General features: G+C 42.9%; 2 protein-coding genes across 2 annotated transcripts in view; both read left to right on the top strand.

Moving 5' to 3' along the window:
• Positions 1 to 4454, top strand: part of DCT (dopachrome tautomerase) — an 80818-nt gene extending 76364 nt beyond the window's left edge. The window contains exon 9 of the mRNA XM_085854089.1: positions 3280 to 4454. The gene's annotated coding sequence lies outside the window, so the exon portion shown is untranslated. The remainder of the gene's footprint in view (positions 1 to 3279) is intronic.
• LOC147012828 (fibroblast growth factor 12-like) overlaps positions 1 to 13281 on the top strand; it is a 158937-nt gene that overhangs the window by 26107 nt on the left and 119549 nt on the right. The gene's annotated exons all lie outside the window — the stretch shown is intronic.

Genomic DNA, 13281 nt, shown 5'->3' with positions numbered 1-13281 from the left:
TGTATGTATATATATATATATATATATGTATATATATATATATATATATATATATATATATATATATGTATGTATGTATGTATATATATATATATATGTATGTATGTATATACATATATATATATATACATACATATATATATATATATGTATATATATATATATATGTATGTATATATATATATGTATGTGTATATATATATGTATGTATATATATATATATATATATATATATATATATATATATATATATATATATATATACATATATATATATATATATATATATATATATATATATATATATGTATTTTTGTTTGTATATCCATGTGTTTGTGTATGTGCATGTATATATATATATATATATGTGTGTGTGTGTGTGTGTGTGTCGAAAAATAGACATCTGTACATATGTATGTATATATGTATTGTTACGGATTCGCGCCCGCCGGCGTGCTGACGGCCACGTAACTCGAATCGCGGCACGTCGCCCACCGGACGGACAATCCAGTTGTGACCCTCTCGGACTAACGCCGGGAACCAGTCACGGGTGGACCTTTCGGTCTCACCGCGATCGAGCCAATCAGCCCCCGCGTGGGATAGGGTTGCTCGCCAAATTCGACCTACCTAAGTACCCACACGGAGGGTAGACCGGGCGATCGCACCTCGCCGCAGGTCGACTTCGGACACGGGCCACTTAAGCGACCCGTTCCGTACTATCAGAATAACCGAGCGGTGTTATCGTCGGCCTCGACGGTTCGATTAATTATCGGGCGTATTCAGCCCACTACCAACCCTTTACGTGAAGCAAGATGGGGATTCAATAGAGGAAAAGACGAAGCGAAGCGGGAGAACAGTTCAATAATAAAGCACATTTATTCGCGATGAACGGAAAGCACACATATACAATTCCACCAAAAGCACATACAAAAAGAAAACACAATTCCATTTACACAAAAAGCAAACATGCGAAAACACAGTGCAGAGCTAATACCGATTACCGAGCACACGGCAACACTTATACAATTTTACTTCACAGACGGCGCCGACAACACATATTCCCAAAGCAAAAGAAAAGAGAACCACCCTCCAGAATGAGGCGGGCCTGAGGCCGAGACCTGGTCGGGCCTACCCGTCTGGTGATGAGACGCGGAGCGGCGATGGTGCCTCAACTCCGCGGGCCTCGTGGACAGTGCCTGGCAGGGGTGGGAAAGGGGCCCCCTTGGTCGCACTATCTCAGCGCGGGGGGAAACAGGAGGGCGGGTTGCTGATGCTCGGGGGAAAGGAGGATCTTTATTCTGCCTCGAGTGCGACGAGCGTCTCCACCTCGGCCAGGTCGCGCCGTCGGCCTCCCTGGCGCGCAGCTCCCGGCACGACGCGAGCACCCTTCGTCCGACTCGCCGCCTCTCCACAGCTCGTCCCCTCCGTTCCGACTCCAACGCACACGACGAGCAGCTCCACCGCCCGCGAAGTCTTGACTCTCTGTTCCGACTCCTTCGCCTCGTTCCGACCTTTACTACTTGTTCCCTCTTGCGACTCTCCGACCCCTCGTTCTCGTTCTCGTTCTGCTGACTCTTTCGCTCCGACTTTTTTACTACTCTCCGACTGACGAACACCGTCCTTTTATCCCCCCGTAACTTCGCCTTTGACCCCCTCCCTTTGACCTTTCAACTCGCTCCCCATTGGCCCGAGAAAAAGTGGGCGTGAAGGCATTTTGATCCATGAATTTGCATATAGCGACCGCCCTCCAACTCCCTGGAGGCGGGGCCAAATCGCCCCTCGCTCACCGATTGGACGGAACAAAAGTGGGCGTGTGTCGTTTTTGATCCGTTTTTGGAGCGGAAAATCCGTGGTTTTGTACACGCTGTTCAACGCGCGCCCTGCACGAGTCCAGCATCGGTGCCCATGAGCGGCGCAAGATGACGGTGGCGATGCGATGGTGGCGAGTTGTGACGGGAAAGGTCATGGCTGTTGTGGTGAAGCGGCGTTGTGGTTGGTGGTTGATGTTGTGGTTGAGATGGTGGCGATTGGTCCAAAATAAAGATAGTAAAAGAAAAACGGCTATCCTGAAGAGTCGCAGCACGTATAAATGACATGTATTACCACTAGACAACGGGTTTGAGCCTAACTACACATATACTTACCGACATACCTCACCTAAGCAACCTGAATGGTGGTTTGCGAATCTGGTAACCACAACAATATATATATATATATATATATATATATATATATATATATATATATATATATATATATATATATATATATATATATATATGTGGATATATATATACATATATATATATATATATATATATATATATATATATATATATATATATATATATATATATATATATATATATATATATATATATATATATAAAAAATATGGATGTGTATATATATACCTGGTGTTGGCGCAGTGGTAAGGGCAGTGGCTTGGGACCCAAGAGGTCCTGAGTTCAAGCCCCGTTGGGACACTGAATTAGTATATGTATATATATATATGTATATATATATATATATATATATATATATATATATATATGTATATATATATGTATATATATATATGTATATATATATATATATATAAACCAAGTCGAAAACACCAGGGGGTTGACTCAGCCTGCCATCCTTCTGAGGTCGGCGAAATGAGCACCAGTTGTACTGGGCCCGGTGTATGCCCCGGTTAGAATAGGTGTACCATATCCCTGTGTGTCGTAAGAGGCGACCAGGGTTGCGTCAGGAAGGGCATCCGGCGTAAAAACCTATGCCAAATCATTATGCGGACAACAAAACGAGACAGTTGGTCCGCTGTGGCGACCCCTAACGGGAGCAAGCCGAAAGAGGAAGAAGAAGAAGATATGGATGTGTATATATATATATATATATATATATATATATATATATATATATATATATATATATATATATATATATATATATATATATATATATATATATATATATATATATATATATGTGTCGAAAAATAGATATCTGTACATATGTATGTATATATGTATATTAGAGGTCTGTCCAAAAAGTAACGGGACTGAGCCTGCTGTGTGCTCCACTTAAACAACTTGAATGAACGGATTGCATCACAGTCTTTCGCAACATTCCAGCAATATATATATATATATATATATATATATATATATATATATATATATATATATATATATATATATATATATATATATATATATATATATACATATATGATTGGTGATGGTTGCCTGCGCTCATTATGTGATTTTTTTACAGGTCGTGCTTTTCACGTTGTCTCGTCTGAGTCGTCGCGCTCGGAGTCGTCAGCAGAGAGCCAATCTGAAGGTTCTTGCCAAGCTTGGCAAAATACCTTCCGAATTCTTTGCAATGCTGCAGCAAGTCTCCGGGGAAGAAACGATGTCACGTACACGTGCATTCGAATGGCACTAGAGGTTCAAAGAGGGACGGGAGGAGGTTGAAGACTATCCACGGTCTGGAGGACCTTCAATGAGCAGAACAGCGAACAACATCGAGCGTGTGAAGCAGATGGTGTTGTGCAGATCATCTACTCACAGTGCGAATGATTGCTGAGGAACTTTCCATCAACAAGGACACTGTCTGGAGCATCATCACTGAAAATCTTGAAATGTGCAAGGTGTGCGCAAAGATCGTCCTCAAGCTGTTGTCCAAGGACCAAAAACAGCAAAGAGTCACTGTCTGTCAAGACATTATCGAGCGCCTCGAGGACAATCCAGACCTGCTCGGGAGAATCATTACTGGCGATGAATCGTGGATATTCGAATATGATCCCGAGACCAAATGGCAGAGTCGTCAGTGGAAAAGTCCGGCATCACCAAGACCAAAGAAAGCAAGGATACCGAAGTCGAAGGTCAAGGTGATGCTCTTCGCGTTTTTTGACATCAAGGGCATCGTCCACTTCAAATTTCTACCACAGGGTCAAACATTGAATCAATACTTGTACAAGGATATCCTCTGGCCCCTCATGAGATCAGTCTGGGACAAGAGGAGAGATCTGTGGAAGAACAACGCCTGGGTGCTCCACCATGACAGCGCCCCTGCTCACAGTGCCCTGTAAATCTGACAGTTTCTAGCGGAGAGGAACGTGCCAACTCTGGAGCAACCAAAGTCTTCACCAGACTTGGCCCTTTGCGATTTTTTCCTATTCCCCAAGCTCAAGGGGGTGATCAACGGGACCCGATTTCCTGATGTAGAGGCTATAAAAAGGGCCATGACGACGAGGCTCCGGAGGATTCCAGAAGAAGCCTTCTGGGGGTGCATTGAAGCGTGGAAGAAGAGGATGGACAAGTGTATGAGACTGGAGGGAAACTATTTTGAAGGGGACAATCTGTGATTTCAATATTTTTTTGGAATAAAATTTCTGTGTCAGTTTCAGTCCCGTTACTTTTTAGACGGACCTCGTATATGTGTGTATGTATGTATGTATGTATGTATGTATGTATGTATGTATGTATGTATGTATGTATATATATATATATATATATATATATATATATATATATATATATATATATATATATATATATATATATATATATTCACCTCTGTTCACTGAACTCCCTCATCCTGTCCATGTGTCTGCAGGATGAAAGCTGGGTGTGACAATAAAAAAGAAATCATTACCCATGGCTCATATTCCATTTTCTAATCTGTCTCATTAACCTTGTGCCATGTCTGTCCCATGTTCCCATGTGAATTAATAAGATTACATAGATTAGATTCATGTGATTCTGAACACGGGATTTACATTTATATCATTCTGTAACCTCACTTTTGCCGTGTGTGTGTGTGTGTGGTGTGCGTGCATGTGTGTGCGTGTCTGGTGTGCGTGTGTGTGTGGTGTGCGTGCGTGCATGCGTGTGTGTGTCCGTCCCTGTCTTCCGCTGTCCTGCTTTCTCTGTGGTAATCAACCTTTTGTTCAGAGAAACCTGTACGTGGTAATTTGAGGTACTGATCTTCGGAGAGGGAGGGAGGGGAGGGGGAGGGGATGGAGTGGAGGGAGGGGTGAGAGAGGGGAGGAGGAGTGGGGGGCTCGGAAGAGGGGAAGAGCAAAGAAAGGGGGTTGGGGAAAAGGGGGAGGGGTTGGGGAGAGTGACACCACCAAATGTTGCTATACACTCTGGGAGGGGAGCTGGGCATGAGGAGGATGGGGGAGAGAGGAGGGGGAAGTGGGGGAGAGGGCGGATATTTGGGAGGAGGAAAGCATGATGGTCGGGATTCTCAACTTGCGTTTCGTAGTGGGACTTGTGGAGAAGGTGGGGGTGGTGGGGGAGGGGGTCGTACAGGATTGAATGAAATGGGGTACATTAAAACAGCACATTAATACAACATGTGGAGACCGCTGGAAGATGTCCATGGGGGATGCAAATGGGAGGAGGTTTGGGAGGAGGTAAGCATGATGGGAGGTGGAGGGAAGACAGCGTGATGTGAAGGGAAGGCAGCGAGAGGGCAAGGGAAGGTAAGTCAGAATGAAGGGAAGAGAGTGGAGTGTGAGGAGAAAGGAAGGATAGGCAGCACAAGGGAAAGGGAAGACAGTGTGAGGGGAGGGCAAGGGAAGGTAAGGCAGAATGAAGGGAAGAGAGTGGAGTGTGAGGAGAAAGGAAGGATGGGCGGCACAAGGGAAAGGGAAGACAGTGTGAGGGGAAGGAAAGGCAGTGTGAGGGGTGGGGAAGGGGGGAAACATGAGAGGATGGGAAGGCGGCGTGAGTGGCAGGGAAAGGAAGGCAGCGTGAGAGGAGAGGAAGAGCGATAAAATGCGCCCAAACAGCAACATTTTCTTTTTAACTGCGAGGTTCTAAATAAAATGGGGCGGGAGCATTTGAAACCCATGCTATCTACCTGGCAAAGGCCTGCCTGTGTGCATGTGCATGCATGCTCACACATGCAGTGACCTTTGCACCCCTCCGATCGGCTCACTCTAAATCTTATTCATACATGCTACCCTTGAGATGAGAAAGTAAGTTTAAATTCAAAAGTGAACCATCAGTCCTTAACAGTCCTCTCAACAGAGGGGATGTAGTGGAGGAGTCGGGTGAGGGGGAGAGGTGGATGAAAGAGGAAGGGGTGGGGGGAGAGAGGAGGCATCAGAGAGAGAGAGAGGGGTTGGGGTGGGGGGAGAGGGGAGGCGTCAGAGAGAGAGGGGGTTAGAGAGAGGAAGAGGAATGGGAGTGAGAGGGATAGGGGTGGGAGAGACAGAGGTGTGAGATAGAGGGAGGGATGGGATAGGGTTGAGTGAGGCAGGGGGAGAGAGAGAAAGAGAGGGAGGGATTGGATGGGAGTGATAGAGGCAGAGGGGTGAGAGAGGCAGAGAGAGTGAGTGGAGAGAGAGGGGAGGAGAGTGGGGAGGGGGAAGAGGGGAGAGAGGAGAAAAGAGGAAACTTGGTGTAAAATATAATTGCACATTTTCAGCAAGCCAGCTACTGCCCAACGCACCACAGAACAATGTGGAGCCAAACACAGGCAAGTGGCTCCTGAACCTTGCTCAATTTTATCAATATACATTGTTCACTGACAATGTGAACATTATATATTTATTCACCAAGTGGCGTAAGCACAAAAGGAAGCACTGCAACAAAACAGTTGATAAGGAACGGTCCACTTGGCATGCGATTTACAATCGCCGAACAGTCATATTAAACATACACCTCCCGGAGATGCCCAAAATATCAAATATTAATCATCATCAATCAAAATGTCAAAACAAAATATCAAATATCAATCTGAATTGGACAAATGAACACTTTTTTAGGAGTCGGAACTGCTGCTAAGTTCGATTCTGGAGGTCAAATTTGGTAATTCAGCTTAGTTTGAGAGATTGTCGAGGTTATCGCATGTGCAGAAATGAAATAAAGCCACGAACACTGGCATCTCTGGGCATTTATAAGCATTACAATGTACCCAGCGATTGGTCACTATGATGAACAGGCATTTGATGATATGAGTGAGGAAAGTGAAAAAAGAAACTTTATCATTAAAAAATCGTTGTGGCCTGTTCAAAGTCAAGGCATGGTTGAGCAGGCTAAAAATCATGGCAGCTTCAGACCCCAGTGAACCCAGGATGTGCCTTAAGACCCCAGAGAGTGAGATGGCCAAGTATGGCACCTGATAATTGATATAATTAAATAAGGCCGTTAATTATGTTCAAAAGGGGCGTTTTAATTAACCTAAACACCAAATTTTCACTCTTGCACTTCCTTGGAGTTCCCTTAGTGTGCATGCAAAGTTTCAGGCTGATAGGTTTCATAGTTTTGGAGTTATGGAGGAGACACACTGACACACACTGACACACACACACACACACACACACTTATTATAAAGATAAGACAAAGGCACGAGCCATGAAACCAGACAGATCTAAAGGGACGAGAGAGGCATGATGAAGAATGAAAATAATAAAAATAAACCCTTATACAGGGTGTCCCAATAGTCACCGTGCTCCTCTGCACATTCCATGTAAACCATGAAAAGCAGCCTGATTGTTAATACATAGAAATGGCCTACATGACGTTTGACATGGAAATTACCTCAGCAACACTTCAGCAGCACGTCAACCCTTTGCGTTGTGCGTGAGCCAGTTGTTTTTGAGAAGTACGAGCACATCACCCGTCGGGTGATTGCGTCACCCTCCCCCTTCCCCCATGGTCACACACAAACACACAAAGTTACATTTTTACTGTGAGTAAACTTACACATGCAATTCTGACAACTCCTCAACAAAAAAGCCTCAACCTCCCTTTCCCAACGATGTCCCACTCTTACCCTCCTCCCGTTCCTGAAAGCAAACGGGAATTCCCACATTGAAATAGCAGAATATTTAATGCTTTCTGCTCCATCATGCTATCACCGACTTCACAGAAACCCATCACAATTTTAAGAGAAAATTCAGTCGTCGGAAATAATAGCAAACTTGTGTAACCTCCGCAGTGAAAGCGCCGCTTGAGAGAAAGGATTCTAAAGGGTTCTAAAGGATCATTCTAAATGTAAATTCTAAACGGTTTGAGAGTAAATGCTAAAGGGTTTTAAAGGGTAGTTCTAAAGATAAGTTCTAAAGGGTTCTGTAAGGTAAATTCTAAAGTTGTTCAAGGTAAATTCTGAAGGGTTCTAAAGGATCATTCTAAATGTAAATTCTAAACGGTTTGAGAGTAAACGCTAAAGGGTTTTAAAGGGTAGTTCTAAAGGGTTCTGTAGGGTAAATTCTAAAGTTGTTAAAGGTAAATTCTGAAGGGTTCTAAAGGATTCTAAAGGGTAAATGCTAACGAGTTTTAAAGGGTTCTAAAGAGTAATTATAAAGGGTTCTAAAGGGTAAGATGTAGAAATTGTGGGCGAAGTCAGGCGAATTGTCCAACCAATGGGTGGAATGCACACACAGCTCCTTTTATCGTACAGAGGTGGATTTGATTCTCAGACGGTTTTGCTGCTTGAGGCACGAGTGTTTTTTTGGGTGGAACATGCGTTTCATAGTGCAAGTGAATATTCTGAGAGGGTTAGTTTCCTCACAGTGATGTTCTACATTGTAACACTGTAGCACTGAGAGTTAACTTCCAAATTTTGTAAGACTGATTCAGTTGCAGATGCCTCATGGCCTGGCAGAGCTTCGTTGTTATGAAATGAGAAAGTGAGCAATATTTCGGTTTGCATATATTAAGAAGTTGTCACAGCCGGCAGGTGCTCGTGTAGTAGTACACAGAGCACTGAAGAATTGTCTGCACTTCCATCCGTACAAAGTAGCAGCTGTGCATGAACTACAAGAAAAGGACTACATCAAGCGTTCCAATTACTGCCGATGGTTTCGAGACTATTACTGCTAATGGAGACGATATCATGGAAGTCAGCTTTTTCCTCAGATGGGGCTTGCTACCATTTATCTGGCGGTGTAAACAGCTAACACAGCCATAATTGGTCAGCAGAAAATCCACACACGATAGTGAAGTCACCTTTGCATTATGTGAAGGTTGTTTTGTGGGTGCCATAGCATGCAAGGAGATAATTGCCCCAATATTTTCCACCAGACGATCAACTTGGAATGCTATTGCAACTTAATTCCTTTCATTGGGCAGCTGAATGAAGATGAAATTAGCAATGCACATTTCCAACAGGACAGTGCCCCTGCGCACACTGCTCATGGCTCCATGATGCTGCTCCACAACTTGTTTGCAGACAAAATAATTTAAAGCAACATTTGGCCACCGAGATTCCCTGATCTTTCAGCTCCAAACTTTTGTCTTTGGGGGACAATGAAAGGCACTGTTCATAAAGATAATCCCCATAGTCTTCAAGAACTCCAGAAAGCCATCACCAATTACAACTATATTTATTGGGCTGGGTTGATGTGTGGTTTTGTGAATATGCAAGAACATGTGGTTGCTTGTCTGCGTGCATGTGGACACCATTTTAAACACTTATTGTAAAGGTAAAATTTCTTTCTTCATAATTCTTCATAATTATGGTTCCCAGAGGGAGGTGTGGTGGAATCACTCAAACCTCCAGTGGAATCAAACATCACTTCCGTAACAGTGAGAGTTGAATCATTTATTCATTTACATGTACACGGAAAGAAACAAGTACACAGAGAAACACAAAGATGAACTCCTGTGAACTTCCTTCTCTGAGTTCTGTTTCACTGAACTTCCTAGCTTCTTTATAGCAAAGTTATTTGCATAGAAAGAGGGAAGTAGGGGGCATGGATTAGACAAAGAACAGTACTTGTTATTAAAGCTTACTAACTTCTTAATGGCCTGTTAAGATGTTTCCCAAGCTGAGAACATTCCAGCATCAAGGTAAAAGGTGGGGTGTTCTGATAATACACAGCTGTGTGCAGTATTTTATGACCAAACACAGTATTCTACAGTAATAAGGAGGGGTAACTGACAAAGAAACATTGTGAGAGACGAGGCCCATGGTAGAACGCTTGACAAGATAGGGATTTCTATTGGCACACAACCCCAACTCCCCTGAGCTTTGCAGCTCTGAGCTTATCAGCCGAGCATTCCAACCTGGCAAGTTGCTGGGACAGTGGGTTTTAAAACACTTTCATGATTCTTCTTGGTGAACAACTCCATATATGGTGACAAAACGACCTGAGTTAATTACAATGATTTGCAATATAATTTATACCTTTACAAGCATTTAAAAGCATTTGAAAACATACAAGAAGAAATGAGTATCATCACCTCATGTGACAAAAAAAATATATAATATGCTGGTTGGTGCAGCATATTATAGATTTCACAAGACGGAATTAATTATTTTTCTTCCACAGAGGCATTAAGTGTTTAGTATTGGTGTCTGTGGTGAACCGCATTTTGGAGGAAAAACAAAGCGTTTGTTTTCATTATGAGGCAAAATTTCAAGTGCTATAAATTGGATAATATTACAAGTTGGCTATACCAGGAACCATCAGCGAACTCTGATCACAGTCCTCTAGTTACGTTGGGATGTTTTAGTGCACAGTAACTTTTGGGACACCTTGTATGACAACAAGCTGAATACCATGAATGACCTTGATGTTGAATGAAAGCTGATTACCAAATGATGTTGATACTTGGGCAGCTGATTACCAGATAATATAAAAACAAGGACAAATGTGTCCAAGAGCAGCGTCCTAAAGGTTTTGTCGGCTAAAAAAACAAACAAAACAAAAAAAACAACAACTTCCGATATTTTGTCACGTGCCTTGATTAAGCCAATAGCAAGACCCGTCATAGTGTATTTACGTATTTATGAAATATCGTGTATTTACGAAAGAAATAATGTATTTACGAAATTACAATATATTAAATGGAATAATCTTTAAATAGTAACGTGAACTTTTCGAAACTTTAAAGCAAATGTCCGAATATATTTAAAAGTTCATGATAAACGCTCTCAAAAGGAACCCTCAATGCGAGGATGTGTACAAGTGTTTAGTATTTAAGGAGATCCGGATTGAGTATATAAAAGAGCCGAGTCCAAATATAAAGGTTTTGTCTTCAGAAGAAGAAGAAGAAGAAGAAGAAGAAGAAGAAGAAGAAGAAGAAGAAGAAGAAGAAGAAGAAGGCCGAGCTCTCTTGGAGCAGTGTTCGCTACACGAAATGCTGCTAAAAATAACAAGAATGAATACCATGAATGATTGCGAGGTCAAATAAAAGTCGATTACTCTATGATGTTGATGATACTTACATAGCCAACTGGAGGGTAGAGCATTCGGTAGAGTGCAAAACCTCCGCCGCCAATACTGCTATGTCACTCAAGTGAACCTGATATCCGATTCATTCAATTTGACGTCAACAGTGCTCACAGAGTTATAGTTTGCAACTTTCCCTTTTACTTTTAACTTTTACATACTCAAGTCATTCGTCATAACTAGATGCAGCTCTGCGCGGCACAGCAGGCTTAGCCGCGCTCCCAGTTCGCACCAGCTCCGCTCTCCTCAGCTTCTCCAGCTACTGCAGGCTTCTGGCTCCAGACTTCCACGCTGCTCCTCGACCTCTCCAGACTGACTCCGCTTGGCATTCCACTCGCCCTTTTATAGGGCCCGAGACGAGATTTTGACCTCCGCTCTCCGACCTTCAACCCCTCGCTGGCTCCGCCCCTTTCTCTCTTTTGATCCGAATCTCGGAGGCGAAGCTTGGAGCGAGCGGACGTGGTAGAAATCACCAATGCTGAAGGGAGAGCGGACGTCGCAGAAATCACCGTCGCTGGGAACAAGGAAACCACTGCGTTTATTTGCAGCGATCTCACTTTTGCCGGCGTAATGATGGCGGCGTTTCAGAGATGAAGGTGAGGCGATGTTGTTCGTGTTGAGTATTGGGGGGCGATGCGGTTTGGGAGATGGTGAGGAGATGTCGTTGTTGTGAAGGCGGTTGTGGAGAGGGTGGTGGGTGGTTGGCATAGTGGAGAAGGTGGTTGGTGGTTGGCGTGGTGGAGAAGGTGGTTGGTGGTTGGCATGGTGGAGAAGGTGGTTGGTGGTTGGCGTGGTGGAGAAGGTGGTTGGTGGTTGGCGTGGTGGAGGTGGTTGGTGGTTGGCGTTGTGGTTGGTCCAAAATAACGATAGTAAAAGAAAAACGGCTAACTCAAAGATCACAGCCTGGGTGACACGAATAAATTCCCTTTAGACAACGGTGGGGAAATCTATCTGAACACAGACCCTATCGGCATAATTGATCAAAGGACCTATATGGTGCTCTGCGAATTTCCACAGCCGTAACAGTATATTAAGTGAAAACATACATACTTCTTTTGTGCACACATAATTCATTGTGGTTATATACAGTAGGTCAGATAATTACAATTGCACCCACCCTCCCCCCCCCCCCCCACAAAGAAAGAAAATGGCTAGATGGGAGGAAAAAAAAACTTTTTTTTTGAAAAGGTGGATGGAATTAAATGAAACTTTCACATGCACAACTTCAGGGTGCTGTCATTAATCTATGAAAGTCTTAACTTCCTCAGTCAAATTATCTCAGAGGAGTGGATGATACATACATACTATCACAGTGGCCAATCGGCATACAGTGTCAAATACCACTCCCGCTGATTGAACGAATCACACCATGGCTTTATTTAAAGGTTATTTATATGGGATGACCAATAAATTGATGGTGTAGTTGCTGGAATTGGTGGCAGCTATGTTTTCAGGATGGTTTCCATGGGAACCCCCCAAAATTACTGTATTCACCTAATTAGCATAAATGACCAGACATTCCTTAATTTTCAAGATAGAGAAGAAGCTTTGGTATCAAATTGATCAGCATGGAAGGGGTCACCCGTTTATGACATCACATATGCTAATTACCTAATTTCCCTTTTCACTATTTTATTGCAATTTGTATTTTTCCATGAAAATAGTTATACCTAACAGAACAAATCTCGCCAGAGGAGCAAAACCATCTTCATAACAACAAAAATTGCATTTTTGAAATATATATATATATATATATATATATATATATATATATATATATATATATATATATATATATATATATATATATATATTGGTTCACGAGTCAGTAAGTGACCACTATATTCGTTGTGGGTGTGTGTGTGTCTGTCTGTCTGTCCCGAGCATAGCTCCGTGGGTTTTGATCCGATCCTGATAAAATTTGGGTGGGAGGTTTATATCATGATCTAGTTGTGTTTTCCTGAGAATGGGCATGCTGCGCCCATTATGGGCAGAGCCACGCCCAAAAAACGTGTTTTTAGAGGGTAGCCGATTTCAAGTTACATCTTGTCCGAGGGGGTTTGTTGAATTTGGCAGGG

Source organism: Eptatretus burgeri, chromosome 14, assembly GCF_056783735.1.
Source record: "Eptatretus burgeri isolate ZD-2024b chromosome 14, Ebu_testis_v1, whole genome shotgun sequence".
NCBI classification, from domain to species: domain Eukaryota; kingdom Metazoa; phylum Chordata; class Myxini; order Myxiniformes; family Myxinidae; genus Eptatretus; species Eptatretus burgeri.
The sequence above is the reverse complement of the archived record's forward strand: the minus strand, read 5'-3'. Positions and strand labels throughout refer to the sequence as shown.